At 39.9% G+C, this 26470-nt stretch overlaps 1 protein-coding gene across 50 annotated transcripts in view; it reads left to right on the top strand.

Annotated features, from left to right (window-relative positions):
- ENOX2 (ecto-NOX disulfide-thiol exchanger 2) overlaps positions 1-26470 on the top strand; it is a 322971-nt gene that overhangs the window by 162170 nt on the left and 134331 nt on the right. For 18 of the 50 annotated variants that reach the window (XM_070066504.2, XM_089323904.1, XM_089323921.1 and 15 more), the window contains one exon: positions 11036-11157. The exons of the other annotated variants lie outside the window; for them this stretch is intronic. The gene's annotated coding sequence lies outside the window, so the exon portion shown is untranslated. The remainder of the gene's footprint in view (positions 1-11035; positions 11158-26470) is intronic. 50 annotated transcript variants of the gene reach the window in all.

Here is a 26470-nt window from a genome sequence, read left to right as displayed (position 1 = left end):
TTAGAAATCATCTAGTTCAGTGGTTCTCAACCAACATGGTGGAGTGATGCATTCACATTGTATCTGTCTGGGACTACAGCAGTGATTCTTGTGAAGGGGTGATGGTGGCTGAAAGCAGGTGTTACTGTTGCAGCAGTTTGTAGAAAATATTTCCAGGTGAAATGGCTTAGACCAGAGAACAGTCTCCCTCAGCTTTAATCAAACTATGTTTCTAAATATCATGCAATATTTCAGTGGCAAAACTATGACCTGATCCCACATCCCCGGATTTCCTATCCTCTCCTCATTTTCATAATGTTCTGTTATGAGAAAATGAGGAAAGAGACAGCAAGCAAGATACCCAATGAGAAAGAAGGAAAATAACTGCCTGTGATGGTGTGCCTGCCTCCTCTGTCACTTACTCTCTTAAAAGTTTCAAATAGCTTGAACTCTTGACTGCAAATCCCAGCCAACATTGTAGGCTCTCTCCCTGAGCTCTGTTAAAGCAATACTGGACTCCTTTCCAGAACATGCTCTGTGCTTTAAATCCATTCCCTCTACTAAGAATATCCTCCTTCTTTTCATCAGGCAAACTCCAATTTGCTCCCCCAAATGAAAATGATTTACCACAACTCTGGGTATTTCATGCCTAGATACCTATAGGTAGTAGTTTTTTGGCTGAATAAATATATTCTACAGTTCTCCTTTTATTTGAAGGAAAATATTGTCAAGGCCAACCTCTGACATGTCACTTCTATCATTCAGCCTACGCAGGTCTCCCAGTCTGAATTCAACTGTCCTGTTTTCAAAGTAGTATTTTTTTTTTCTCTCAGTAGCACTTACTCTTTCTTGTCCTCCATTATCGAAATATATGTACATGCATAGATTCGACTGGCTTGTAAGTTCGTGAAGACAGGGAACCTGTCTTTTTCATGTACCCATCATAGTGCTTCACGTACCCAGTAAATGTACTCAGCGGGTGACTAGGCTTTTCTTATTTTCATGGGATTTCTTTTCTTGAGCTCAGCATATTTTCTGTGTTATGGTCCATTCTGTAGTGACAAAAACCCTACCTTGTATATTCGTTCACACATTCATTCATTCTAAATGTTAACAGGTACCTGCTCTAAGCCAGGCACTTTTGCAGGTGATTAACATTTGAAATCCATGCTTACTTTTATCATAATACATGTTGTCCATGAGCTTTTTGAAGACCCCTGATACAATTGAACGAAGAACTGCAGTTTAGATAGGGTGGTCAGGAAAAGCCTATCTGTGAGTTAGTGACATTTGAGCACACCCTCTGTCTTTCCTTAACATTACCCTGACCCTACTTCAACCGACCCGGTAGCTAGTACAGAGCTAAATGGAAAGTTACTGCCCATGATGATGTTTGCTGACTTTCACAACATCCTTCTGAGGTTGTAAGGTAAGGGCCAGTGTTGCTTGCTGCTTTACGGCTTGGCCTAGAACTGCCATCAACTAGTCTGTGATCTTGAGCAAGTAACCAGCTTCTCTAAGCCATAATTTCCTATATCTGTAAAATGAAGAAAATAGTACCTACCTACTAAGAAGATATTGTAGATTAAATGAAATAATCAATGTTAGATTACTTACTATGAATATTACATGAAATAATGAATGTAAAACTTCAGAATGTAGTAAGGAGCCCGGAAATGGAGCCATGAATGTATGGAGCTCTGGTATAAAAATCAAGCTAGCATGTCAGATAAGTGGAAAATGTAGACTATGTAATAAATGCATCTGGAAAATGGTTAATGGTTATCCGTAGGGAAAAAGGTGAAAAAAAAAACATTTTTACACTATCTGAATATATAATATCAATTGAGTATTATTTCAGTCTATTTTGTACACTGTAACAGAAAACCACAGACTATGCAAATAATAATAAACAATGGAAGTTTATTTCACTATGGTTCAAGGTGCTGAGAAGTCTTCCTGCATTATAACATAGCAGAGGGTATCACATGACAAGAAATTATGAGAGAGGGGAATGGGGAAGGGGGTCCATACACCTACTATGCACTTAATAACCCTCATAACCTAATCACCCCCTTAAAAGTCCCATTTCTCAAAACTATTACAATGGCAATTAAATTTCAACCTGAATTTTGGAGGGGACATTCAAAATATTGCAACTATAAATTTCAGTAACCAAATTTTAGAACCTTTAGTAGAAAATGTCAGTGAATATCATATTGACCTTGAGATAGTAAAAGAGATTTTAAGGTACAAAAGGAATTAGTTCTAAAATAAAAGATTGATAGACTTAACTATATTAAAATGTAAAACTTTGTTCATTCAAATACACCTTAAAGAATGAGAAAAGAGGGGCTAACACTGTGGTTGTGTAGGGTGTAAAGCCACCGCCTGGTTTTCTGGTATCCCTATGGATGCTGGTTCGTGTCCTCGCTTTTCCACTTCTGATCCAGCTCCCTGTGAATGGCCTGGGAAAGGCAACGAAACATGGCCCAAGTGTTTGGGCACCTGCCACCCACGTGGGAGACCTGGATGAAGCTTCTGCTTCTGGCTTCCACCTGGTCCAGCCCTGGCCATTGCAGCCATCTGGAGAGTGAAACAGTTGATGGAAGATATTCCCTCTATTTCTCTCTCTCACTCTCTTGCTTTCTCTCTCTCTCTCTCTCTCTCTCTCTCTCTCTTTCTCCCCCTATATATTTCTCTATAACTCCTTCAAAAATAAATAAGTAGAACTTTAAAAAAGGAAAAATACAGGTTGCAAACTGAGAGAAAATATTCACAAAAGACAACTGACAAAGAAATAGCATCAAGGGTACATAAAGAATTTGTAAGAATCATTAAGAAAGCCAAAGCAGTTCCATAGAAAAATGGACAAAAGACATGAACAGACATTTCACAGAATTTTAAACACATATGGCCAATTGTGAAGAGAGATTCAATGTCATTAGTAATCAGGAAAATGCAAATTATATCATAGTAAGATATCATCTTATAACCCAGTGATTGACAAAAAATAAAAAAGTGCCAATACTAGGAAGCCTTTCCCAACTGGGGTTCATGGAAAGTGCTCAGGCCCTAAGGAATCCAATGTATAAAAAGAATGGACTTCTCTCCTTATGCACTAGAACAATGCTAGATAGAGACAAGAGCACTTGAAAAAGTTTCTGGATAAGTAGAATTAAAGAGTAAATTTATTTTGGTGCAGAAAAAATTTTGAAATCCATGCATAGTGTTTTCATAATATGCATTTCCATGAACTTTTTGAAGAATCCTTGTATGCATGCATTTCAAAGATTTTTTTGCCCCATGTAAACTTACATTCTAATTCCATTTTCCATGAACTTTGTGAAGTACCCTTGTACTCCCCTTGGGGAATTGAGGAGATAGCCAAATAATTTTCTGTGTTCTGTGATTCAGATGAGAAATAACAGCTAAAAAAGGGATATATTCAACATACAAAATTCATAATGTGACAGAGGGCTTATAAATAGGGAGCCACATTATATTTTGTAGTTACTAGTGGGAATACAAGGAGACTTTGAAAAGTTTGTGCAAAATGTAGACTTTTAATTCCATTTTCCACAAACATTTTGAACTACCCTCATACATATAAATTGCTGCAAACACTTGAGATCACATTTTGGCATTATCTCTGAAAGCTAAACATTGATACATCCTGTGACCCAAAAATTATACTCCAAGGTAAATACACATGAGGAACTCTTATTCATGTATAACAACAGACACGTACAATTATGTTTATAGAAGGATAATTCACAACACAAAAATCTACAAGTAATCTAAGTCCCTATCAATATTAATAATGGCTTAATCAAATGTGGTACATTCATGCAGTTTAATACTATACAGCATTCAGAACAAATGAACTATTGCCACACACAACAATATATGGATTAATTTTGGGAATATAATATTAGATGAAAATAAGCCTTAAAATATTATGTAAAAGCACATTATATATTTATAAAGTTAAAAATAAAAATTATACAGATTATATGTAGGTATAATAAAACTAGAAAAGAAAGAAAAAAGAGAATTTAGAATTGAGGGAGATGTTAACTTGGCTGAAGGGAGGTGGGCATGTGGGTTAGGGATGGAGCAAATCTCATAATTAGATATTTCAAGATCTCAGCTTGTGAGACCACATTTGTGGCATAGTAACTTTAGCTACCACTTGCGAAACCAGCATCCATATGATAGTGCTGGTTCAACCTCAGCTGCTCCACTTCCAATCCAGCTGCCTGTTAATGCACCTAGTAAAGAAAGCAGTGGAAGATGGCCCAAGTGCTTGGGCCTCTGCCACACACATGGGAGACCTAGATGGAGTTTGTGCTTCCTGGCTTCAGCCTGACCCAGCCCTAGCTGTTGTGGCCATCTGGGGAGTGAACCAGCAGATTGATGATCCTGATCTTACTCTGTCTTCTTCCTACTCTCACCACCACCATCAGGCTGCCTTTAAAACAAATAAATAAATGCTTTTTTAGCTCATGTTTTGGGTTGTGCTTTTGCAGGTGCTTATTAAATTATTAAAAATAGCCTGCTAGAGCTGGCGTTGTGGCACAGTGGGTTAGGCTGCCACTTATAGTGCCAACATCTTGTATTGGAGCACCTGTTTGAGTCCCAGCCACTCTGCTTCTGCTCTTGTGCCTGGGAAAGCAGCAGAAGATGGCCAAGTGTTGGGTTCCTGATACCAATGTGGGAGACCTGGATGGAGTTCAGAGATCTTGATTTCCCTCTGGACCTCAGCTGGAGAATGAACCAGCAGATAGAAGATTCTCTCCCTCTCCCTCCCCCTCTCCTTCTCTCCCTCCCTCTCCCTCTCTCCCTCTCTCCCTCTTTCCCTCTCCCGCTCCCTCTCCTTCCCTCCCTTCCTACCTCACTCTCATTCTCAGTCTCAAATAAATAAATGTTTTTAAAAATAACTGGCTAATGTCCCTGTTCCCTGATACCTTCTCCCCCAGGGTCCTTTTCTATGTAACATCAGAAGTTCCCTCCCTCCCTTCCTTCCTTCCTTCATTAAAATGCTGGATTGTTTAGAACCTATTAGACCACTGAAGCCTGTTAGAACCCATTAGGTGACTGAGGCCTAAAACCCCAAAACCCAATAAACTGGGAGCAGATAATCTAAGGGTTAGTAGAACATCTATTGCTTGGGAGAACCTTCACCTGGACCTTCGAAATTGCTGAGATAAGATATCATAAAAAAGGGACTTTACCAACCCACCCTTCTGTAACAGGACCACTCCCAACAAACAACATAAGTAAATAGGCTGCTGCCATTGCCCAGCAGCACTGAACATTCACTTCAGCCTCCCTGCCATCTCTCTGGGTGGCGTACAATCCTTTCCAAACCCCTTCTGTGCTGTCCTTTCTCCAACAAAAACCTTTTCTGCTTTAAAAATAAAATAAAATAACTGGCTAAATGACTAGGGGACCAGTGTAGAGAATGTGTCAAGAACCAAGTATAATGATACATCCAATTTTATGCACCTGAGACCCTAAAATAAATATGTGAATAATGAAGTACTTGGCGCGGTGATTTTGATGCAAATGAGGCTGAGTAAATGACAGTTGTCACTGCTAGTATTGCTTCCTCTTGCTTCTACTAACTTTTCCCTCTGTGAAGCAATCATTATCTTCATTTTGTACCTGAGAATTAATGATTCTGAGAAATACTAATTTGCACAAGGTGGCCCCAAATGACTGAGAAAACTGGGTTTAAAATTTAATAGTTCTTGGGTTTTTAACCTTCCATTAATCCGTTAAACGTCTTTCATTGAATTGTGCTTTATTTTAAATTATAAAAGTACTCCATACGTGTACTTTCAGGATGTTGCCAACACCAGAAGCTTTAATGCTGCATATTGTGACTTTGGTACTCAAAATCTTAATAATATATTAAGCTAATAGTGGCAGATAATGCTGAATTAGGGCACTCTACTGGAAGGTTATACTATATGAGGAATGGGTAGCTAGAGAAAAAAAGATTGTGCTCCTACCCTGGATCTGTAAGTGTGTTAGCTATGTTTAGTTATTAGGTCTTACCTAATACCTTTCTTCATTCCTTGCAACAAATATTCCTCTAGTCCCACCATCAAAAGAGCTGAGCGTCTGTATATAAAGATAATTGAAAATGAATCTTCATGTGAATGGAATGGGAGAGGGAGTGGGAGATGGGAGGGCTGCGGGTGGGAGGGAAGTTATGGGGGGAAAAAGCCACTGTAATCCAAAAGCTGTACTTTGGAAATTTATATTTGTTAAATAAAAGTTAAAAAAAAAAAAGAGCTGAGCTGTACCTTTTTAGGAAGAAGAGTTTTTAATGTTATAATGAGGAAAAGAAACTTGGAGGTGGTTGTCTGATTTCAGTGTATTTTTGTGTTGGATGGTTCAGTGTGTAACAGGGAAGACCTTAAAGATTAGCAGATTAAATTATATGAAGAGACAAGACTATATGTTTCCCTTCAGGTATAAGCATCTTAAAATTTAAGGCAAATGGGGAAAGAGCTACTTTCAGGAGGATGAAGTAGATGTGCTTTTCCCTATTCTTCCCACTAACTAAAACTGAAAACCCCAGTTATGGTATATTTTAAAATTATTAGAAAACTGTAACATACAGAGAAAGCAAGAGTATTTAGAGAACTCAAGACCTGATGAAATATGTGGCAATAAGTTCCCTGGATTTTTGTTTTGCTTCATTTGTCTCACACTAGGAGCTGAAAAACCTGGAAATTCAGAAACACTAAAGGGTGCAGACAAAATAAAAACCCCCAAGAAGAGCCTCATTTCCTCCAGGCACAGGACCAGGAAAGAACAGTCTGGTAATATGGAAAGCTTATAGAAAATAGCTAGCTTGCTACTCCAGTCAAACACTGTAGAAAAAGCTGTAGCTCTACTCCTACCCACTTCTAGCCAAGTGGGGAACCTAGATTTTCACCTTCATGAAGCTCTAATGAGTCAGTCCAGCACCCCTGCCAGGGACCTCCACCAGGATGATGTGATGGAAAGCAAAATACTGATCTGGAACTTTCATTCCTACTGGCCAGCAGTGAACCACCTCCCTCCTCTCATGCTGTGTGTGGAAACAACCTTGGAGGAGTCTGGACTCTACTCCTCCCAGACAGTTAACAGTTATGAAACCACTCCTATCTATTGAGGTGAGAGAGTAATGACCATCATGGAGAGTAATGACCATCTTTATCACCCAGAAGTGAGTTCATGGAAATAAGATGTAATTGGAGACTGCTGGGGAGCAGAAACTCCCACTCTGGCCATCAGTAATGAGGAGAGTACCTTCCCCAGATGTCAATGCAAGTCACATAGGGTGCCTGGGTTTTTATATCCATTTGGCAATAATGAGGCAATGCACCCCACGTCCCCCATGCTAAAATGTTATACAATGCCAATTAAAACAGAAGATTTAGGCCGGTGCTGCAGCTCAATAGGCTAATCCTCTGCCTGCGGCTCCGGCACACTGGGTTCTAGTCCCGGTCGGGGTGCCGGATTCTGTCCCGGTCGCTCCTCTTCCTGTCCGGCTCTCTGCTATGGCCCAGGAGTGCAGTGGAGGATGGCCCAAGTCCTTGGGCCCTGCACCCACATGGGAGACCAGGAGAAGCACCTGGCTCCTGCCTTCGGATCAGCGTCGTGTGCCGGCCGCGGCGGCCATTGGAGGGTGAACCAACGGCAAAGGAAGACCTTTCTCTCTGTCTCTCTCTCTCACTGTCTAACTCTGCCTGTAAAAAAAAAAAAAAAAAAAAAAAAAGACTGTGTGGTATTGGTGAGGTGAAAGATAAACAGATTAATGGAACATAATAGAAAACAAAGAAATATACCCACATAAGTACAGCCAACTGATTTTTCCAGTGTACAAAAGCAATTCAATGGAGAGAGGATAATCTTTTTAATGAGCAATCCTGGAGCAGTTGACCAAACATAGCCAAAAAAATGAACCTTGATCTAAATCTCTTTGTATGAAAATTTAAAATGTAAAATTATAAAACTTTGAGAAAAAATAGAAAGGAATCTATAGGACATAGGGACATGGAAACAACTCAGACTTGACATCAAAAGTATACCTATACAAGGAAAATTGATGTTAGATTGCATTAAAATTATATTTTCATTCTCTGTGAAAGACTACATTAAGAAGATAAACAAGCTACAGAATGGGAGAAAATTTGCAAAACACATAGTCACAAAGAATTAGTATCTAGGATATATAAAATGCATCAAGCTCAATGGCAAACAAAAATAATTCGATTAAAAATTTGCAAAAGATATCAACAGGAATTTCATGGAAGAGTATATAAAGGTAATTAAAAAAAAGTACTTAAAAAGATGCTCCATATCACCAGTCATTAAAGAAATCTAAATTAAAGTCACAATGATACATCACTTGCCAGAGTGATATAAAAATAATAAAAACTCAAAATTCTGATCAAGATGCAGAGAAATGGAATCATTATACACTGCTGGTGAAAATGTGAAATTTTATAGCCAATATAGAAATGTTTGGACTGTTTCTTTAAACATGAAACTACCTTAGGACCCAGTAGTTGAATAGTTAGACACTGATCGCAATGAAGTGAAGACTTGCATACACGATAAAACCTTTCCAGGAAAGTTTATAACAACTTTAAATCCTAATAGTCAAAAACTACAAACAACTCAGGGCTTTTCATTGGGTGAATGATTAACTTGTAGTATATCTATGTCTTGGAATATTAGTAATAAAAAAGATCAAAGTAGTGATACATGTAATAATATAAATGATTCTCCAGAGAATTACACTAAGTAGAAAAAAAAAAGGTCTGATGGGGCCAGCGCTGTGGGGTAACAGGTAAAGCCGCCGCCTGCAGTGCCAGCATCCCAGATGAGCGCCGGTTCAAGTCTCGGCTGCTCCACTTCCAATCTAACTCTCTGCTGTGGCCTGGGAAAGCAGTAGAAGGTAGCCCAAGCCCTTGGGCCTCTGCACCCACATGGAAGACCCAGAGGAAGCTCCTGGCTCCTGGCTTTAGATCGATACAGCTATGGCTGTTGCAGCCATCTGGGGAGTGAACTAGTAAATAGAAGACCTCTCTTTCTCTGCCCCCCTCTCTCTCTGTAACTCTGTCTTTCAAATAAATAAATCTTTAAAAAAAGAAAAGAGCCTGCAAGGTTACATGTTGTATGATTCCACTTATATAACATGCTTGGAATGACAAAATTACAGAAATACAGAACAAATGGCTGGTTGCCAGGGGTTAATAAGCTAGTGGGAAGAAGAAGGAAGCAGGTGACTGTGAAAGAGCAATATTCAGGAGGAACCCTTGTAGTGAAGGAAATGTTCTGTGTCTTGCCCATATAAATGTCAATATCCTCTTGTACTATAGATGCTACCATTGAGGAGAAATGGGTAAAGGATACATAGCATCCCTCTATTATTTCTTATACCTACAAATGAAACAATTAAATCTCATTACATTGTCATTGAAAAGAAGAGACATTAGAACAAATGAATGACCACCCAAGGGTCACAACAGTTAAGTACAAATATATCCCCATTCTGAAAAAGCAGTGCTAAAAGAATTAGAACAGTTGTAAAAGGGGCAGGCCAATTTTGAATTGGTAGCCTCTTTACCATCATACTCCTTTTGTCCGTGGCCACCCTAAGGTACAAAGAATGCAGCTACAAAAGATTATTTTTCTGCTGCCTATCATGCCATTTCACAGAAAATGTGAAGCTTTAGGAACTAAGCAAGGTGTTTCTTGTAGTTAGGCTGTGTAAATTCTACAGATCTGTATCTCAGGACCAATATTCTTTAGCTACATGACCTTGTTCTTTTATCTCTACAGCTTGGATAAAATTCATTCTGCATGTCTGTGGGGGTGGGAAGCATGAATTTGTAAGGGAGCAAGCATGTGCATGAATGATCACAGGTATGCTAATGTTGGGGAGATTAAGGGAGAGGGGACAAGACAGTCACTGGGGTTAGATGAATGTTGTCATGTCCACACAGGGAATTTGACATCCTCATTCCAGGGAAATTGTTGAGAATAAAAGAAAATAGAAGCTTGAGTAATTAAAGATCCTTATAGAATGCATGAAATTTGTCTGCTTTAGTCATAGAAAATATTCTTAAAAGTGTATAGTATAATGCCTTCACAGTCGAAAATTCATTTGCCAGAGTGCAGGGTACATTATGTCAAGCTATTTGGAAGTAACAGTTTTTTCCTGAATAAAAATGTTTTGTGCTTCTACCGTTTCCGTCTTTCTCAGGGGCAACCATTGCCAATTGCCTAGCCTAGCTAATGAGTTAGAATTTTTATGTCACAGGCTGGTCTCCCAGGCCCAAGGTCAATTTGCTAATTAATATCCTTTCTTCCAGTAGGTCCCCATCTCCAGTTTATCCATTCAGGAAATGGGCAAAATATGCCAAGAGATTATATTTATTGTACACAGTTCTTAGCATAAGACCCATTCAGTATGGGGAAAGTATTAATGAACTTGCCAGTGGTCAATTTACCAACCCAAAACTACAGAAATATATTCTCAGTTGTCCCTCAAAAGCTGCATAAGAGAAAAAGAAATGCCGAGCAAACAATATTGGAGAGTTCTTCAGGTTGGGAGATGCTTTAACAACAGAGAACCTCCAAAGTATACTATCTACAAACAGTACGCAGAAGCAAGGTACAACCTCCACAGACAGCATTTCCAGGAAAAGTATAACATCCACGGATAGCTGTCCCAGGAAAGTGGAATGACTACAAATAACATTCCCAAGAACAGTGTAACACAAGAGAAATTTGGAACAAGGTGCATTTCTACTAAAAAGGATGGTACTCTAGCTATTCAATGATCCAAGTCCAGTTTTCTTTGTGGCAGTGTTGGCATTGGAGAAATTTATGAATTTATGGTTTTTGTGTGTGTGTGTGTGATCTTGTACGAGGTAAGTCAATGAGAAAGCAGAGGTTTGCACTTGTCAGGTTGGCTTTCAAAGTGTTTGCAAATCAGCAGTTTATTCTCATGGATTTTTTTTCTTTAATTTGTAACTTACAGGTTTGACAGACTTGTGAGGATAAAAATTACATCATGGAGCCTGATCTAAGATAGGATCCCATATGTTTAGTGCTCAGAGACACATGGAATTCTAGAGCCATAGGACCTTAAAGATCTTAGAGGTACGTTTTCATTTTATAGATAAGAAAACTGCACAGAGAACAGATTTTCCCGAAGCCACATGAATTTCCTGAGTCCTACTCCATCTCCATTTAGATGTTTACACATAGAAACCAGCAGAAAGTAAGAGGCATAGAGAGGTAGAGTGGTAGAGACTGACAAAGGAAGGCAGGCCTCAAGCATTAGACAGATTGATTAAAAGACAGACTGAGAGTTAGACATGGACAGTTAAATGGAGACAGATATTTAAGCAAAGAAAAAAAGAAATAGGAAAAAAAAAACAGTCATAGGCCATTCATTAACGAAATACAAACAGAAATCCAGAAGGAGACACAGACACATGGAGATAAAATGAGATACAGATAGGCATAGGGAAAGAAGGGAGAGAGGGAAGGAGAAGGAGAGCAAGAGGGAAGGAGAAAGAGAATAGATAATAGAGGACACAGAGCAACAGGATAGACAGGGAGACAGACCTGAGAGAGATAGGGACATATAAAAACAGGAAGCAACAGGGTAGGAGACCTGGACTGAGTTCTCAGTTCATGGCTTTAGCCTGGCCTAGGCCTGACTGTTGCATGCATCTGGGGAGTAAGCCAGTGGATGGAACCCCCCACCCTCCACCCACTGCTGCTGCCGCAGCCAGTCTCTCTACCTCTGAAATAAATAAAATGATTTTTTAAAAGAAAAGGTAAGTAGACAGGGAGTGCCAAAACTGGCAAGGACAAACAGGCAGAGAGAAATTGAGGGACATACTGGGAGAATGACAAAAAAAAAATGCTGACATTGAGACAGACAGAAATGCAGACAGAGAGACAAATTGGAAAATAAATGGAGAGGTCCCTTCTCATTCATCATCCCCACTCTCCCACCATCATCACTACAAATGCCCTTCCTTGTTGAGCCTTACATGAGTGACAACAGGAAGCAATTTTAGCACTGTGTCTGGATCATGATAGAGATTTAGGAGAAGGTGGTGTCTAGTAAAAATCATTCAAATCACACTGGGAAGGGGACTGAGTCTGAACATTTTTGTCTTTTGGAAATATCCCAGGGCTTATGTGCAATTAGGTATGAGAGTACTTGTCCCATGTGAATAATTCAAGCCTTTGTCCCTTGTCAATACTGTGGGGCTTGAGTTGTTATTTTGGTTTTTAAACAAACACATGAATTCTTTCAGAAGTCCATTGTTTGCAGATTTCCCATCATGCCTCATTCCTCCCTGGAGGAAAATGCTTTGTCTTTTTTTTTTTTTTTTGATAAAGCAAACTTATCACTTTTCTCTTTTACAGTTTTCTACTGAGTGTCTTGTTTTCATACTTTAGAATTCATATAGCTCTCAGGCAAGTTTCTCTAAGATGTTTCTATTTAATATTCAGCTGCAGCACCAAGGAGTTTAACATTATTTTCAGAGTTTTAAATGAAATATCTAAGAGAACCTTCTTCCTGTAGGCATTTCACCTTAAATGTCTTCAAGGCACTTCTGGCTTTTTCTTAATTATTATTGACATTTGATATTTGCTGCCCCAACTATATAAAAATGTGCAAATAAATAAGTTGAACTCCATAGATATTGGGCTGTGCCAGATTCTCAGGTGATCTTAGCCAGCCCAGCTCCTGCCCAGAAGTAGAAAACAATGGGAAGTGAGTTGAATACTAGGAACCAGGCTTAACCTCTCTTCTAGAACCACGAGGCATTCATTGTTTATCTTGAAGGAGGTAGAGAATGACAGTGAGTCTTCACGATTTGTGATTTACTAGGGTCTTACTAGGGTCGAGTGCAGGGAGCAACAGTGGCCTGGTTTATGGGAAAGCTCACCATCCTGCTTTGTGGAGGTTGCTCCAATTATAGAAAAATGAACAGGAAATTCAGGACTCCAGGTCTTCCAGCACCTAACATTTGCAGCAGAAAAAGTTACATAGCATAGAATTTAAGAACCAAGTTGGAATGCTGTCTGCCAGAACTTTATCTACACTTGCTTGGAAAAAATAAGATAGTTTTCATTTTCTTTCCTGATGAAATTATTGGAATTTTAGAATTAGGAAGGTTGTAAAATCATCCAGTCCAAATGTCCTACCAATACATAAAGAAACTAAGGAAAGGAACAATACAGTTTAATAAATAGTATAGACCATAAGTAAGGATATTAGTGTAGAAGACAGGCAGTGATTCAAAGAGGTTAAGAACACAGCCTTAGGCATCGGATTAGCCTGGGCTCTGTGTAACCTGTGTTACGTTAGACAAATGTTTGAACTCTCTGTGCTACCTGTAAAAATGGGGAAAATAATAAGACCCATATTGTGGTTGTGAAGAAATAAATGAGACAACATAAGTAAACAGGGGTGTGCTTTCCACAGTATCTGGGATATATGCAAGAGTACTTCAAAAAGTTTGTGAAAAATTGAATTAAAAGGTGAGTTTATTTTGGTAAGAACTGTGAAATTAGTGCATACTTTTTCATAATACACATTTCCACAAACTTTTTGAAGGCTTTTCTTGCATGCATGGATTTTAAAATTTTCACATCAAAATAAACTTTTAATTCCATTTTTCCATAAAATTTTTGAAGTACCTTCGTAGATGCTTAACATGTTAGCTCTAGCTCAGAAAGAAGCAGCTTTGCAGAGTTATGACCTCTTGATTCCTGGCCCAGGTTGCTCTTTGAAAATCAGGATGTACTGAAAGTGTAGCAATGTCCTTAATAGGTATTCTGCCTTTGCACCACCAACCTTCTTTGCCTTTTATTGCTATTATTCTGAATTTTCACAACTTTGGGAAAAACAAGAGCATGATAAACATTTGCCTCTGACTACATCATTCCGCATTTGTGTCTAATCTTTGTTATTGTCTGCAGGCCTTCTTAAATGGTGGCTACAGCCGGAGCTTGAATCCAAATTGCCCACAGGCCTCCACATGTTGAATAAATACATCTGTCCAAAGACACTGAAGACTCCACTCTCAATCAGAGACACTTCCCCAAATGAGGGACTTGGTAGATCTGAGTAATGCTCCAAGTCTGGTACACATTGCTGCAAATTTTTATTGTTGGAAAATACATAGGATGGGAAACTGGTTTTCTGCTGGATGAGCCCTAACCATAGTGTGCAAAGAGCTTGCTCAGCAAAGAAACAGTTTGAGAAGCCCTGCTTCTGGGATTATAAGGCCCACAGATCAGAGCTGCTTTGTGTCTTTTTTTTTTTTTTTTTTTTTTTTGACAGGCAGAGCGGACAGTGAGAGAGAGAGACAGAGATAAAGGTCTTCCTTTTGCCGTTGGTTCACCCTCCAATGGCTGCCGCGGCCGGCGCGCTGCGGCCGGCGCACCGCGCTGATCCGATGGCAGGAGCCAGGAGCCAGGTGCTTCTCCTGGTCTCCCATGGGGTGCAGGGCCCAAACACCTGGGCCATCCTCCACTGCACTCCCTAGCCACAGCAGAGGGCTGGCCTGGAAGAGGGGCAACCGGGACAGAATCTGGCGCCCCGACCGGGACTAGAACCCGGTGTGCCAGTGCCGCTAGGCGGAGGATTAGCCTAGTGAGCCGCGCGCCTTTTTTTTTTTTTATTCTATAAAGGTCTTCCCTCCGTTGGTTCACCCCCCAAACGGCCACTACGGCCAATGCACTGCACTGATCCGAAGCCAGGAGCCAGGTGCCTCCTCCCGGTCTCCCATGCGGGTGCAGGGCCCAAGCACCTGGGCCATCCTCCAATGCCTTCTCGGGCCACAGCAGAGAGCTGGACTGGAAGAGGGGGCAGTCGGGACAGAATCCAGTGTCCCGACCAGGACTAGAACCGGCGTGCCGGCGTCGCAGGTGGAGGATTAGCCTAGTGAGCTGCGGCAACGGGCTGCTTTGTGTCTTAAAACGGGTCTTCTGTGCACTGTATCTGGAGTCACCTGGTGGGCAAAACTCCACAGTGGATTCAGGAAGATGGTAATCAATATTTTTCTGAAACCAGTAGAAACTTGAGCTCCTTTTATCTACATGTACTATTATGAAGTTGAACTGAGGGATTAAATCCTGAGAATATGTTGAAACTCTTGGCATTGAAAGGGTCTTAAACTGAATAATTGACTCCCAGTTTCTTTTATAATTCAGCCTTTTTCCTTTGAAAGGCCATCGCCTATATAAATAGTGGGATTTTAGGGGAATTCAAGCTTTCTGCTGAGCACTAATCGCTATCTTAAGTGAATTGATTAAAACAAAACTAGGAACTTGGTAGACTTGTCTCCTGTCTCAGTGCATATAGTCTAAGATCACTTGTAACTTACAATGCCTTCATTTAGAGTACCTGTTTAAGCTGTGTTTCACAGGTTTCTTTCATAACTTTTCTCCCTTGCCTCCATGGCCAAGAAAGATCCTCAAATTGCTCTTCCACTCAAACTTTAGTACACAGGCTTGAAGGTACAACCTGCTACCATCAAACAGTTCAAATTGACTCCATGGCACCAGTCTCCTTCAGATTCCAGTTAATATTTAACAGTACTGTCACCAGCCTATATCATATTCTAATAGCACCTTAACTTGCCTCCCGGCCTCCAGGTGTTTACTTATCTCTGACTTGCACACAGCTATTCTAGTGTGATCCTTATTGGAGCCCTGGTTCTGGCTGTACCAGTGCCTGTCCCACACAGGCACAACCACCCAGTTTGGTTTGGGGCTGAGGATAATGAACCAAAGTGTAACCATCTTTCCCATCCTCCCTTGATTAGACCCTAATCTCATTTTCACATTCCTCATCAGCTAGTTAGAAATGGAATTGCTCTGTGCCTGGAGACCAGCTTGATTGTTTATTCTTTCCCTTGTGCTAGGCAGTTTCAGCAGTGGGAAATTCCTAGTTGGAGGAAAATGGGAATCCCAGGTTTATGTCAAGTTAGACATGATGGCAGGGATGTTTAAAAGCAGTGCTAATTAAGGCAGAAAGAAATCTTGCCCCAGTAGACACCAATAACTGCTTTGCAACTGTTATATTTCTATCCTCAATACCTAAAACAAAGAGAACATCTTTTTTAAAAAAAATATTTATTTGAAAGGCAGAGTTACAGAGAAAGAGAGGAAAGACAGAGAGAAATAGAGCAAGCTTCCATCCACTGATTCCATCCCCAAATGGCTACAACAACCAGAGCTGGGCTGGTCTGGAGCCAAGAGCCAGGAGCTTTCTCTGTGTCTCCCATGTGGGTGCAGAGGCCCAAGCACTTGGGCAATCTTTCACTGCTTTCTCAGGCACATTAGTAGGGAGCTGGATCAGAAGTGGAGCAGCCAGGACTCAAAACAGCACCCCTATGAGATGCCGGTGTTGCAGGTGGCAAATTAACTTGCTATGCCACAATGCTGGCCCCCAAAGAGAACATCTTAACTAAAACATAAGAAAAGGCAAAATCAAGGTCCCCATTTAAGGAAAAATGAGGATGTGCATTTATAGGGACTCCTGTGTTGGCAGTAATGTGTCTAGTAGACACATTAGTCTACTAGAGAAATGCAGCTATCAGGCAATGGGTGTGGCTCAAGTTCATAATACTGTAATTATTGCTGGAGTGTCCTGTCTGGATTGGAAAAATAGTGGGTACAAATAGTGTCTGCTGGCAAGTAAGTCTGTTTATTGCCTCTCATTAATGGGAATCTTAAGAGGAATGTGTTAGCTTGGAAATGCACTGGCCTTTCACCAATTGCTTAAATCATCAGAGCAGCAGTTTCTCTTCATGCCACAGTTACCTTCTCGGAAGTGAGAATTTGTGGTCTCTTTGATTCAATTCATCACAGACTATTGGAGAACAAATGGTAGACCAAGGCCTTGAATTAGAGCTGGCCAACCAGATCTTCTTTCCTGGCAGTATTTAGTATTCCATTGCAGTATTTTGTCTCTTCTTCAAAATCTTATTCAAGAACCAGTTGAACTCAGGATTTTCTGTAGACTTTAATCATTTGTACTAATGAGGGAGGGAGAGTGAACATGAAGCTTCATCAAAAAAAGATGACTTTGGGGCCGACGCTGTCGCATAGTAGGTTAAGCCTCTGCCTGCGGCACTGACATCCCATATGGGCGCCAGTTCGAGTCCCGGCTGCTCCACTTCCAATACAGCTCTCTATTAATGGCCTAGGAAAGCAGCAGAAGATGGCCCAAGTGCTTGGGCCCCTGCACCTACGTAAGAGACCCAAAGAAGGTTCCAGACTCCTGCCTTTGGATCAGCCCAGCTCAGGCCGTCGCGACCATTTGGGAATGAACCACTGAATGGAAGACCTCTCCCTCTCTGTCTTTCCTTCTCTGTCTGTAACTCTGTCTTGCAAATAAATAAATAAATCTTTAAAAAGGTGACTGTTTATAGCAGTAGATCTTAGACTGGCTGGGAAATTTACTGCATGGCTTTATAGTCTTCATTAAAGGTACCCTTCAACATGGAGCTCTATTATGGAGGGAACTTGGTCTTCTTCTGTATCTTCACAGTCATTGCAGCGTCTGCACATAGTGAACAAACAAGAAGTGATGTATCGTGGACTGTTTGGCCTCCCATCTTTCCTGTCCCCAAGCAATTTAGAATCTAGATTGTGGGAAATAGAAGGTACCTGTGCCTTTTACCTCTAAAAGTTCTTCAAGCCATTCTTTTGATCCTAAAATTAAGCGTATAGAACAGACCTGGAGCCACCAAATGTGTCCCCTTCTGTGCTAAAAAGATAAAGCTTTCTGTTAGAATAAGAGTTTTTTTTTTTTTCAAGAAAGAGATCACATAAATCTAGATGCTGAACGTTATACCTGTTTATTAATGATAGCCATTATAGACATTATACTTGTGCTATACTTTACATCTCAAAAATGCTTTGTGTTGGCCGGCGCCGTGGCTCACTAGGCTAATCCTCTGCCTAGCGGCGCCGGCACACCGGGTTCTAGTCCCGGTCGGGGCGCCGGATTCTGTCCTGGTTGCCCCTCTTCCAGGCCAGCCCTCTGCTGTGGCCAGGGAGTGCAGTGGAGGATGGCCCAGGTGCTTGGGCCCTGCACCCCATGGGAGACCAGGAAAAGCACCTGGCTCCTGGCTCCTGCCATCGGATCAGCGCGGTGCGCCGGCCGCAGCGCACTGGCTGCGGCGGCCATTGGAGGGTGAACCAACGGCAAAGGAAGACCTTTCTCTCTGTCTCTCTCTCTCACTGTCCACTCTGCCTGTCAAAAAAAATAAATAAAAAAAAAATAAAGACAAGAAATTTATTTAAAAAAAAAATGCTTTGTGTTCATAAGGACACAAAGCAACAGAAGAAAGAAAAACAGAAGAAAACAGAAGGATTCTTTAACATAGCATACAGTATGAATCAGAAATGCCTGTGTTCCAGTCTTGACTCTAGTATATCTAAAGTGTGTGATCTTAGATTACTTGCTTAGCTTTGAGACACTATCTCCTCAAATTTAAAGTGAAAATAAGATCTTTGTACCAACCTTCATGAGTAGTTACTGGGAATCTTCTAGCATAGTGATGGATGCAAAGTTGAAATCAGAGCTCTGTAAATTATTATTCTGTCTGCTCCACAAACAGCAAAATAATCATCCACTGATTCATTCATTGAGATGAAATCCTTTTGAAATTTACATTTTCTAAATTTTTCTCATTGTGTATTCCTTTTTAACATTTTATTTCAGAATACTCTTGAATTAACAAAAGAAAAACTCTGAGGTATTAATACAAAGAGTTCCCATGTACCCCTCATCCCATCTCTACTATTAGCATCTTGTCACAATTATTTTTTAATCCAAAAAACTTCTATCCCTCCCTTCCCTCCCAGCTACAGTAATCAACATTAAATGTTCAGTTGGAGGTTTTTTTTTTTTATATCAGGTCCCATATATAAGGGAGGTGGTGTTTGCCTTGCTATGTCTGGGTTATTTCACTCTAGTTCCATCCATTTTACTGCAAATAATATTTCATTTTTTCAACTAAATACTGTTCGATTGTGTGACTAACCCACATTTTCTTTATCCATTAATCTGATGATGGTCCTCTTGATTGATTCCATATTTGGGCTAATGTAGACAGTGTTGCTATAAACATGGTGGTGCAGGTATCACTTTGATACAGTGTGTTCATGGCTTTTGGGTAGATACCTGGTAGTGGGATTGCTATATCATATGGTAGTTACTTTTTTTTTGTAGTTACTTTTCTACTTATTTTTCAGAAATAATGTAGTCACTGTTTTCCACAGTGACTACATTAATTTACATTCCCATCAACAGTGTATGAGAGTTTCCCTTTCTCCCTATCCTTGCCAGCATTTATTACTCTATTTGACAGTAGCCATTCTAACAGGAGTAAGGTGATATCTCATTGTGATCTTTATTTGTTTACTTTTTTGCGAGAGTTACAGACAGTGAGAGGGAGAGACAGAGAGAAAGGTCTTCCTTCCGTTGGTTCACTCCCCAAATGGCCGCAACGGCCAGAGCTGTGCCAATCCGAAGCGAGGAGCCAGGTGCTTCTTCCTGGTTTCCCATGTGGGGGCAGGGGCTCAAGGACTTGAGCCATCTTCTACTGCTTTCCCAGGCCATAGCAGAAAGCTGGACTGGAAGTGGAGCAGCTGGGACTAGAACCGGCGCCCATATGGGAGGCTGGCGCTGCAGGCGGAGGATTAACCTGCTTTGCCACAGCACAGGCCTCCTCATTGTGATTTTGATTTGCATTTCTCTGGTGGCTAGTGTTTATGAGCACTTTTTTTCATATATTGATTGGCCATTTGTATTTTTCTTTTGAGAACTGTCCAGGTCCTTTGTCCATTTCTCAACTGGATTGATTGTTTTTTCATTGCTGAATTTTTTTAGTTGCTGATATATTCGGAGTCTTTTGTCAAATAAATAGCTTACAAATATTTTCTCTCATTCTCTTGAATGTCTCTTCACTCTGTTGATGGTTTCCTTTTCTGTGAAGAAGCTTCTGAGTATCATATAATCACATTTGTCTAGTTTTCTTTTGTTGCCTGAACCCTTGGGTTCTTATCTAAGAAGTCATCACCTACACCAGTGTCTTGAAGTCTTTCACCTACATTTTCTTCTAGCAGTTTCATAGTTTCTGGTCTTAGGGTCTTTGATTCATCTTGAGTTGATTTTTATATATGGTGAGAGATAGGGATCTAATTTCATTCTTCTAAATATATATACGTGTGTGTATGTGTGATATATCTCTAGTTTTTCCATTTCTTGAAAAGACTATCCTTTCTCCAGTGTATGTTCTTTTTCAAAAAAGCAGTTGGCTCTATGTACATGAATTAATTTCTTGGCTGTCTTTTCTATTCCATTGATCTATGTGCTTTTTTTAAAAAAAAATTCTAGTACAATGCTATCTTAACTATAGCTTTGTAGTATATTTTAAAAGCAGGTATTGTGATGCCTCTTGCTTGATTTTTCCCCCTCATGATCACTTTGGCTATTTTGGGTCTTTTGTGATTCCATATGAACTTTAGGATTTTTTTTCTGAATTCTGTGAAGAATGTCATTGGTATTTTGGTTGGGATTTCATTGAATCTGTGAATTGCTTTAGGTAATAGAGGCATTATAAAGATACTGATTCTCCCAATCTGTGAACAAGAACTATCTTTCCACTTTTTAATGTCTTAGGTGATTTCTTCAATCAGCGTTTTATAATTTTCATTATAGAGAACCTTCACTTCTTTGGATAAGTTTATTCCTAAATATTTCAATTTTTGTAGCTATTATGAATGATATTTCTTTTCTGATTTCTCTTTCAGCAACATCATTACTGGGATATAAAAATGTGATTATTTGGCCTGCGCCACGGGTCATTGGTTAATCCTCCACCTGTGGCGCCGGCACCCCAGGTTCCAGTCCCGGTTGGGGTGCCGGATTCTGTCCCGGTTGCTCCTCTTCCAGTCCAGCTCTCTGCTGTGGCCCGGGAGGGCAGTGGAAGATGGCCCAAGTGCTTGGGCCCTGCACTTGCATGGGAGACCAGAAGGAAGCACCTGGCTCCTGACTTCGGATCGGCGTAGCGCGCCAGCCATAGCAGCCATTTGGGGGGTGAACCAACGGAAGGAAGACCTTTCTCTCTGTCTCTCTCTCTCGCTGTCCACTCTGCCTGTCAACAAAAAATGTGATTATTTTTTGTTGATTTTGTATCCTGTGACTTTACTGAATTGGTTTCTCACTTTGAACAGCTTTTTGATGAAGTGTTTAGGGTTTTCCATTTACAACATGATGACATCTGCAAACATGGATATTTTTACTTCCTCCTTTCCAATTTCTTTTCCCTTTACTGGTTTCTCCTCCCTAATTGCTCTTGCTAATACTTCCAGTGCTGTATTGAATATGGGGTGGTGAAAGTTGACATTGGTTACTTGTTTCAGAACCAGGGGAAATGCTTTCAGCTTTTCCGCATTTGGTATGATATTAGCTGTTTGTCATATATACCCTTTATAATATAATTTTTATGTATGTCCCTTCTATACCTAATTTGTAGAAAGTTTTTTTTATCATGGAGGTATGTTTAATTTTATGGAATGCTTTCTCTGAATCTGTTGAGCTGATGACATGGTTTTTATTCTTCATTCTGTTGATATGATTTATAACATTTATTGATTTTTTTAAAACTTTTATTTAGTAAATATAATTTTCCAAAGTACAGAGTAATAGTGGCCTCATAAAAAGAGTTTGGCAGAGTTCCAAAATATTTTTCAATATTTTGGAATAGTTTGAAATGTATGAGGCTGGTGCTGTGGCATAGTAGATGAAGCCACTGCCTGTAATGCCAGCATCCCATATGGGAGCCAGTTCGAGACCAGCTGCTCCACTTCTGATCCAGCTCTCTGCTATGGCCTGGGAAAGCAGTAGAAGATGGCCCAAGAAGTCCCTGGGCCCCTGAACCCATGTGGGAGACCTGAAGGAGGCTCCTCACTCCTGCTTTTGGATTGGCACAGCTCCAACCATTGCGGCCAACTGGGGAGTGAACCAGTGGGGGGAGACCTTTCTCTCTCTCTCTCTCTCTCTCTCTCTCTGCCTCTATGTAATACTGCATTTAAATAAATAAATGCATCTTTTTAAAAAAGTATTGTGGTTAGTTCCTCTTTAAGTATTTTGTAGAATTTAGTAGTAAAGGCATCAGGCCCTTTACTTTTCTCTTTTTTTAAAAAAATATTTATTTGGTTGAAAGTCAGAGTTACAGAAAGAGAAAGAGAAAGAGAAAGAGGGTCGGGGGAGAGCAAGCACTTCCATCTGCTGACTCACTCCCCAGATGGCTGCAATGGCCAGGATTGGGCCAGGCCGAAGCCAGGAGCCAGGAGCTTCATGTGGGTCTCCCACATGGGTGGCAGGGGCCCAAATACTTGGGCCATCTTCCACTGCTCTTCTCAGGCCATTATCAGGGAGCTGGATCAGAAGCGAAGCAACTGGGAAAAAAATTGACACCCATATCAGATGCTGGCATCATAGGTAGCAGCTTCACCCACTATGTCATAATGCCAGCCCTCTGGACTCTTGTTTTATGGGGGAATTTTAATTACTGCTTGATTCTTTTTTTTTTAAGATTTATTTATTTATTTGAAAGTCAGAGTTACACAGAGAAAGGAGAGGCAGAAAGAGAAAGAGAGAGGTCTTCCATATGATGGTTCACTCCCCAGTTGGCCGCAATGGCCGGAGCTGCACTGATCCGAAGCCAGGAGCCAGGAGCCAGAAGCTTCTTCCTGGTTTTCCACGTGGGTGCAGGGGCCCAAGGACTTGGGCCATCTTCTACTGCTTTCCCAGGCCACAGCAGAGAGCTGGATTGGAAGAGGAGCAGCCGGGTCTCAAACCGGTGCCCATATGAGATGCTGGCGCTTCAGGCCAGTGCATTAACCCGCTGTGCCACAGCACCGGCCCTGCTTGATTCTTGTTGCTTGTTATGGGTCTGTGTAGATTTTGTGTATATTCTTGACTTAATCATGGTAGGTTATATTTTTTCAGGATTTTTTCCATTTCTTTGAGTTTTTGTTGTTGTTGTTGTTAGCATATAGTTGTTCGTAGTAGTTTCTTTTGATCCTTTATATTTCTGTGGCATCAGTTGTAAGTCTCTTTTTTATTTCTAATTTTATTTATTAAGTTTTTTCTTTTTTTCTCTGTTAGTCTGGCTGAAGTTTCATCTACTTTGTTCATCTCAAAAATAAACAGCTCTTTGTTTTGTTGATCTTTTATATTTTTTTCATTTCAATTTCATTTATTTCTGCTCTGATTCTTATTATTTCTACCTCCTACTAATTTGGGGTTTGTTCTTGTTTTTGGTTTGGTTCTTGTTTTTCTTTATTTTTAAGATTTATTTATTTAAAAGAGTTACAGAGGGACACACACACACATAGGGAGGGAGGGAGGGAGGGAGGGAGGGAGGGAGGGAAAGAAATAGAAAGGGAGAGAGAGAGAGAGAGAATCTTCCACTCGCTGGTTCACTCCTCAGATGGCCACAGTGGCCAGCACTAGGTCAGCCTAAAGCTAGAAGCCCGGAGCTTCATCTGGGTCTCCCATAGGGATGCAGGGCCCCAAGCACTTGGGCCATCTTCTATTGTTTTCCTAGGCTATTAGCAGGGGACTGCGTCGGAAGTAGAGCAGCCAGGACATGAACTCATGCTCAAATAGGATGCCAGTGTTACAGGCAGCAGCTTCATCCACTGTGCTACAATGCCAGCCCCTGTTCTTATTTTCCTAAGTCCTTGAGATGCATCATTAGATCATTTATTTGGAAATTTTCTGTTCTTAATATAAATACTTGTTGCTGTAAACTTTCCTCTTAATACTCTTTTTGCTATATCCCACAGGTTTTTGTGTTATGTTTTCATTTTCATTGGTTTCAAGGAAGCTTTTTATTTTTTTTTAATTTCTTCAATGATGCATTGATCATTCAGTAACATGTTGTTTAACTTCCATGTATTTGTAAATTTTCTATTGTTCTTGTTGATTTATAGATTTGTTTTATATTTTTGTGATCTGAGACGACACATGATATGATTTCAATCTTTTTGAATTTATTGAAACTTGATTTGTGGCTTAATATATGGTAGGTTCATTTGTTCAATACTGTGGTTCAACTCTATCTTTGTTGATTTTTCTGTCTGGATGATTTGTTAGTTGATGAGCATAGGGTGTTGAAGTACTCTACTATTATAGTACTGGAGTCTGTCCCTTTATGTCTAATAATATTTGCTATACATATCCATGTGGTCTTGTGTTGGATGAACATAGATTTATGACTGCTATATCTTCTTGCTGAATCAATCCTTGTATCAACATATAATGTCCTTTTTCGTCTATCTTTACAGTTTTTGATTTAAAGTCTGTTTTAGCTGTTAGAAGTATAGCTATTTCTGCTCCTTTTAGGTTTCCATTTGCATGATATATCTGTTTCCAGCCCTCCACTTTCAGGCTAATGTGTATCTTTACCTGTGAAGTGAGTTTCTTATAGGCAGCATATATTTGGATCTTGTTTTTTTTTTTGTTTTTTTTTTTTGTTTTTTTTTTTTTTTTTTTTTATTCATTCAGCCATCCTATATCTTTTCACTGGGAGAATTTAACCCACTTACATTCAAGGTTAATGTTGATGGATATGAGCTAACTCCTGTCATTTTCTTGATTGGTTATTGATTGTATCTTCCCTGTTAGTGAATTTGGTACTGTCTTACTGTTCATAGTGTTTACTTCTAATGTAGTATTTCCTTGAGGATTTCTTGTAAGACTGGTCCAGGGGTGGTGAGTTCTTTCAGTTTTTGCTTGTCTGGGCAATACTTTATTTCTTGATTTCTAAAGGAAAACTGTGCTGTATATAAAACCCTTGGCTGGAAGGTTTTTTGTTTTTTTGGTTTTTGGTTTTGTTTTTTGTAGTTTGTTTGTTTGTTTTTGTTTTTGTCTTTAAAGACCCTGAATGCATCATCCCACTCTTTTGGTTTCTGGGGTTTCTGCTAAGAAATATGCTGTTAGTCTAATTGGTTTTCCTTTATGTGTAACTTGACATTTTTCTCCTACTGTCATTAGGATTCTCTACTTGTCTTTATCTTTTCACAATTTGATTATAATATGCTTTGGAGAAGATCTTTTTTGGTGGAGTCTGCTTGGGGTCATTTGAGCATCCTGTATCAGAATGTCTATTTCTGTTTAAACACTTGGGGTGTTTTCAAATATTATTTTATTTAATAGGTCCTCAATGACCTTTTCCTTCTCTTCTGCATTAGATATCTCTGTCATGCAAATATATGTTCTCTTAATTTTATCCTATATGTCACATAGGTTGCTTTTCATTCTTTTCTCTGCATTTTTGTCTGATTAGGTTATTTCAAAAGTTTTGCCCTCCAGATGAGCAATTCTGTCCTCTACTTTGTCTATTCTGCTTTTGAAGCGCTTGGTTGTATTTTTGGTATTTTATTAATTGAATTATTTTTCTTCAGTTCCAAGGTTTCTGTTTAGTTCTTTTTTAAAAAACAAATCTGCTTCTTTCTTTTTTTATTATATATATACACATATATTTTTAAGATTTATTTATTTATTTGAAAGTCCTAGTTATACAGAGAGAGAAGGAGAGGCAGAGAGAGAGGTCTTCCATCCGCTGGTTCACGCTCCAATTGGCCACAATGGTTGGAGCTGGGCTGATCCGAAGCCAGGAGCCAGGAGCTTCTTCCTGATCTCCCACGTGGGTGCAGGGGCCCAAGGACTTGGGCCATCTTTTACTGCTTTCCCAGGCCATAGCAGAGAGCTGGATTGGAAGTGGAGCAGCCAGGACTCAAACTAGAGTCCATATGGGATGCTGGCACTGCAGGTGGCTGCTTTACCCGCTGTGCCACAGCACCGGTCCCTGTTTGGTTCTTTTTAATGATTTCTATTTCTTTATTGAATTTATCATTCATGGTATCTGTTGTTTTCATCACTTCGTTAAACTATCTATATTCCCTTGCGTCTCATTGAGTTTCCTTAGGATCGTTATTTTGAATTCTTTTTCAAGTATTTCATAGATTTCATTCAGATCAGGATCTATTTCTGGAGAAATATTTTATCCTTTTTTAGGTGTCATGTTTCCTTGCTTCTTCATGTTTCCCATGTCCTTACATTGACATCTGGCATAATCTTTTTCTATGGAGTAGGTCTCTGGAAAAGACCTCTTTGTTTAGACGGAATGTGGAATGTCACCTGGGTTGATTTGCCTTTAGTACTAGGTGATTACAGACATGTAACCTCTAAGTGATTTCTTTAGTGGTCATCAGTATCTTCAAGAACCACAGTTTTCTAGTGTATAGCAGTTTTTAGAGGTAGTAGTGTTACTTTGCAGTGGATGTGAACTTCCAAAGAAATGTGCCTTTATTACCCAGAGTTGGATATCAATCACGCTGAGTTTTTGAT

Source organism: Oryctolagus cuniculus, chromosome X (genome assembly GCF_051225735.1).
Source record: "Oryctolagus cuniculus isolate XC-2025 breed Fujian yellow rabbit chromosome X, ASM5122573v1, whole genome shotgun sequence".
NCBI lineage: Eukaryota > Metazoa > Chordata > Mammalia > Lagomorpha > Leporidae > Oryctolagus > Oryctolagus cuniculus.
The sequence above is the reverse complement of the archived record's forward strand: the minus strand, read 5'-3'. Positions and strand labels throughout refer to the sequence as shown.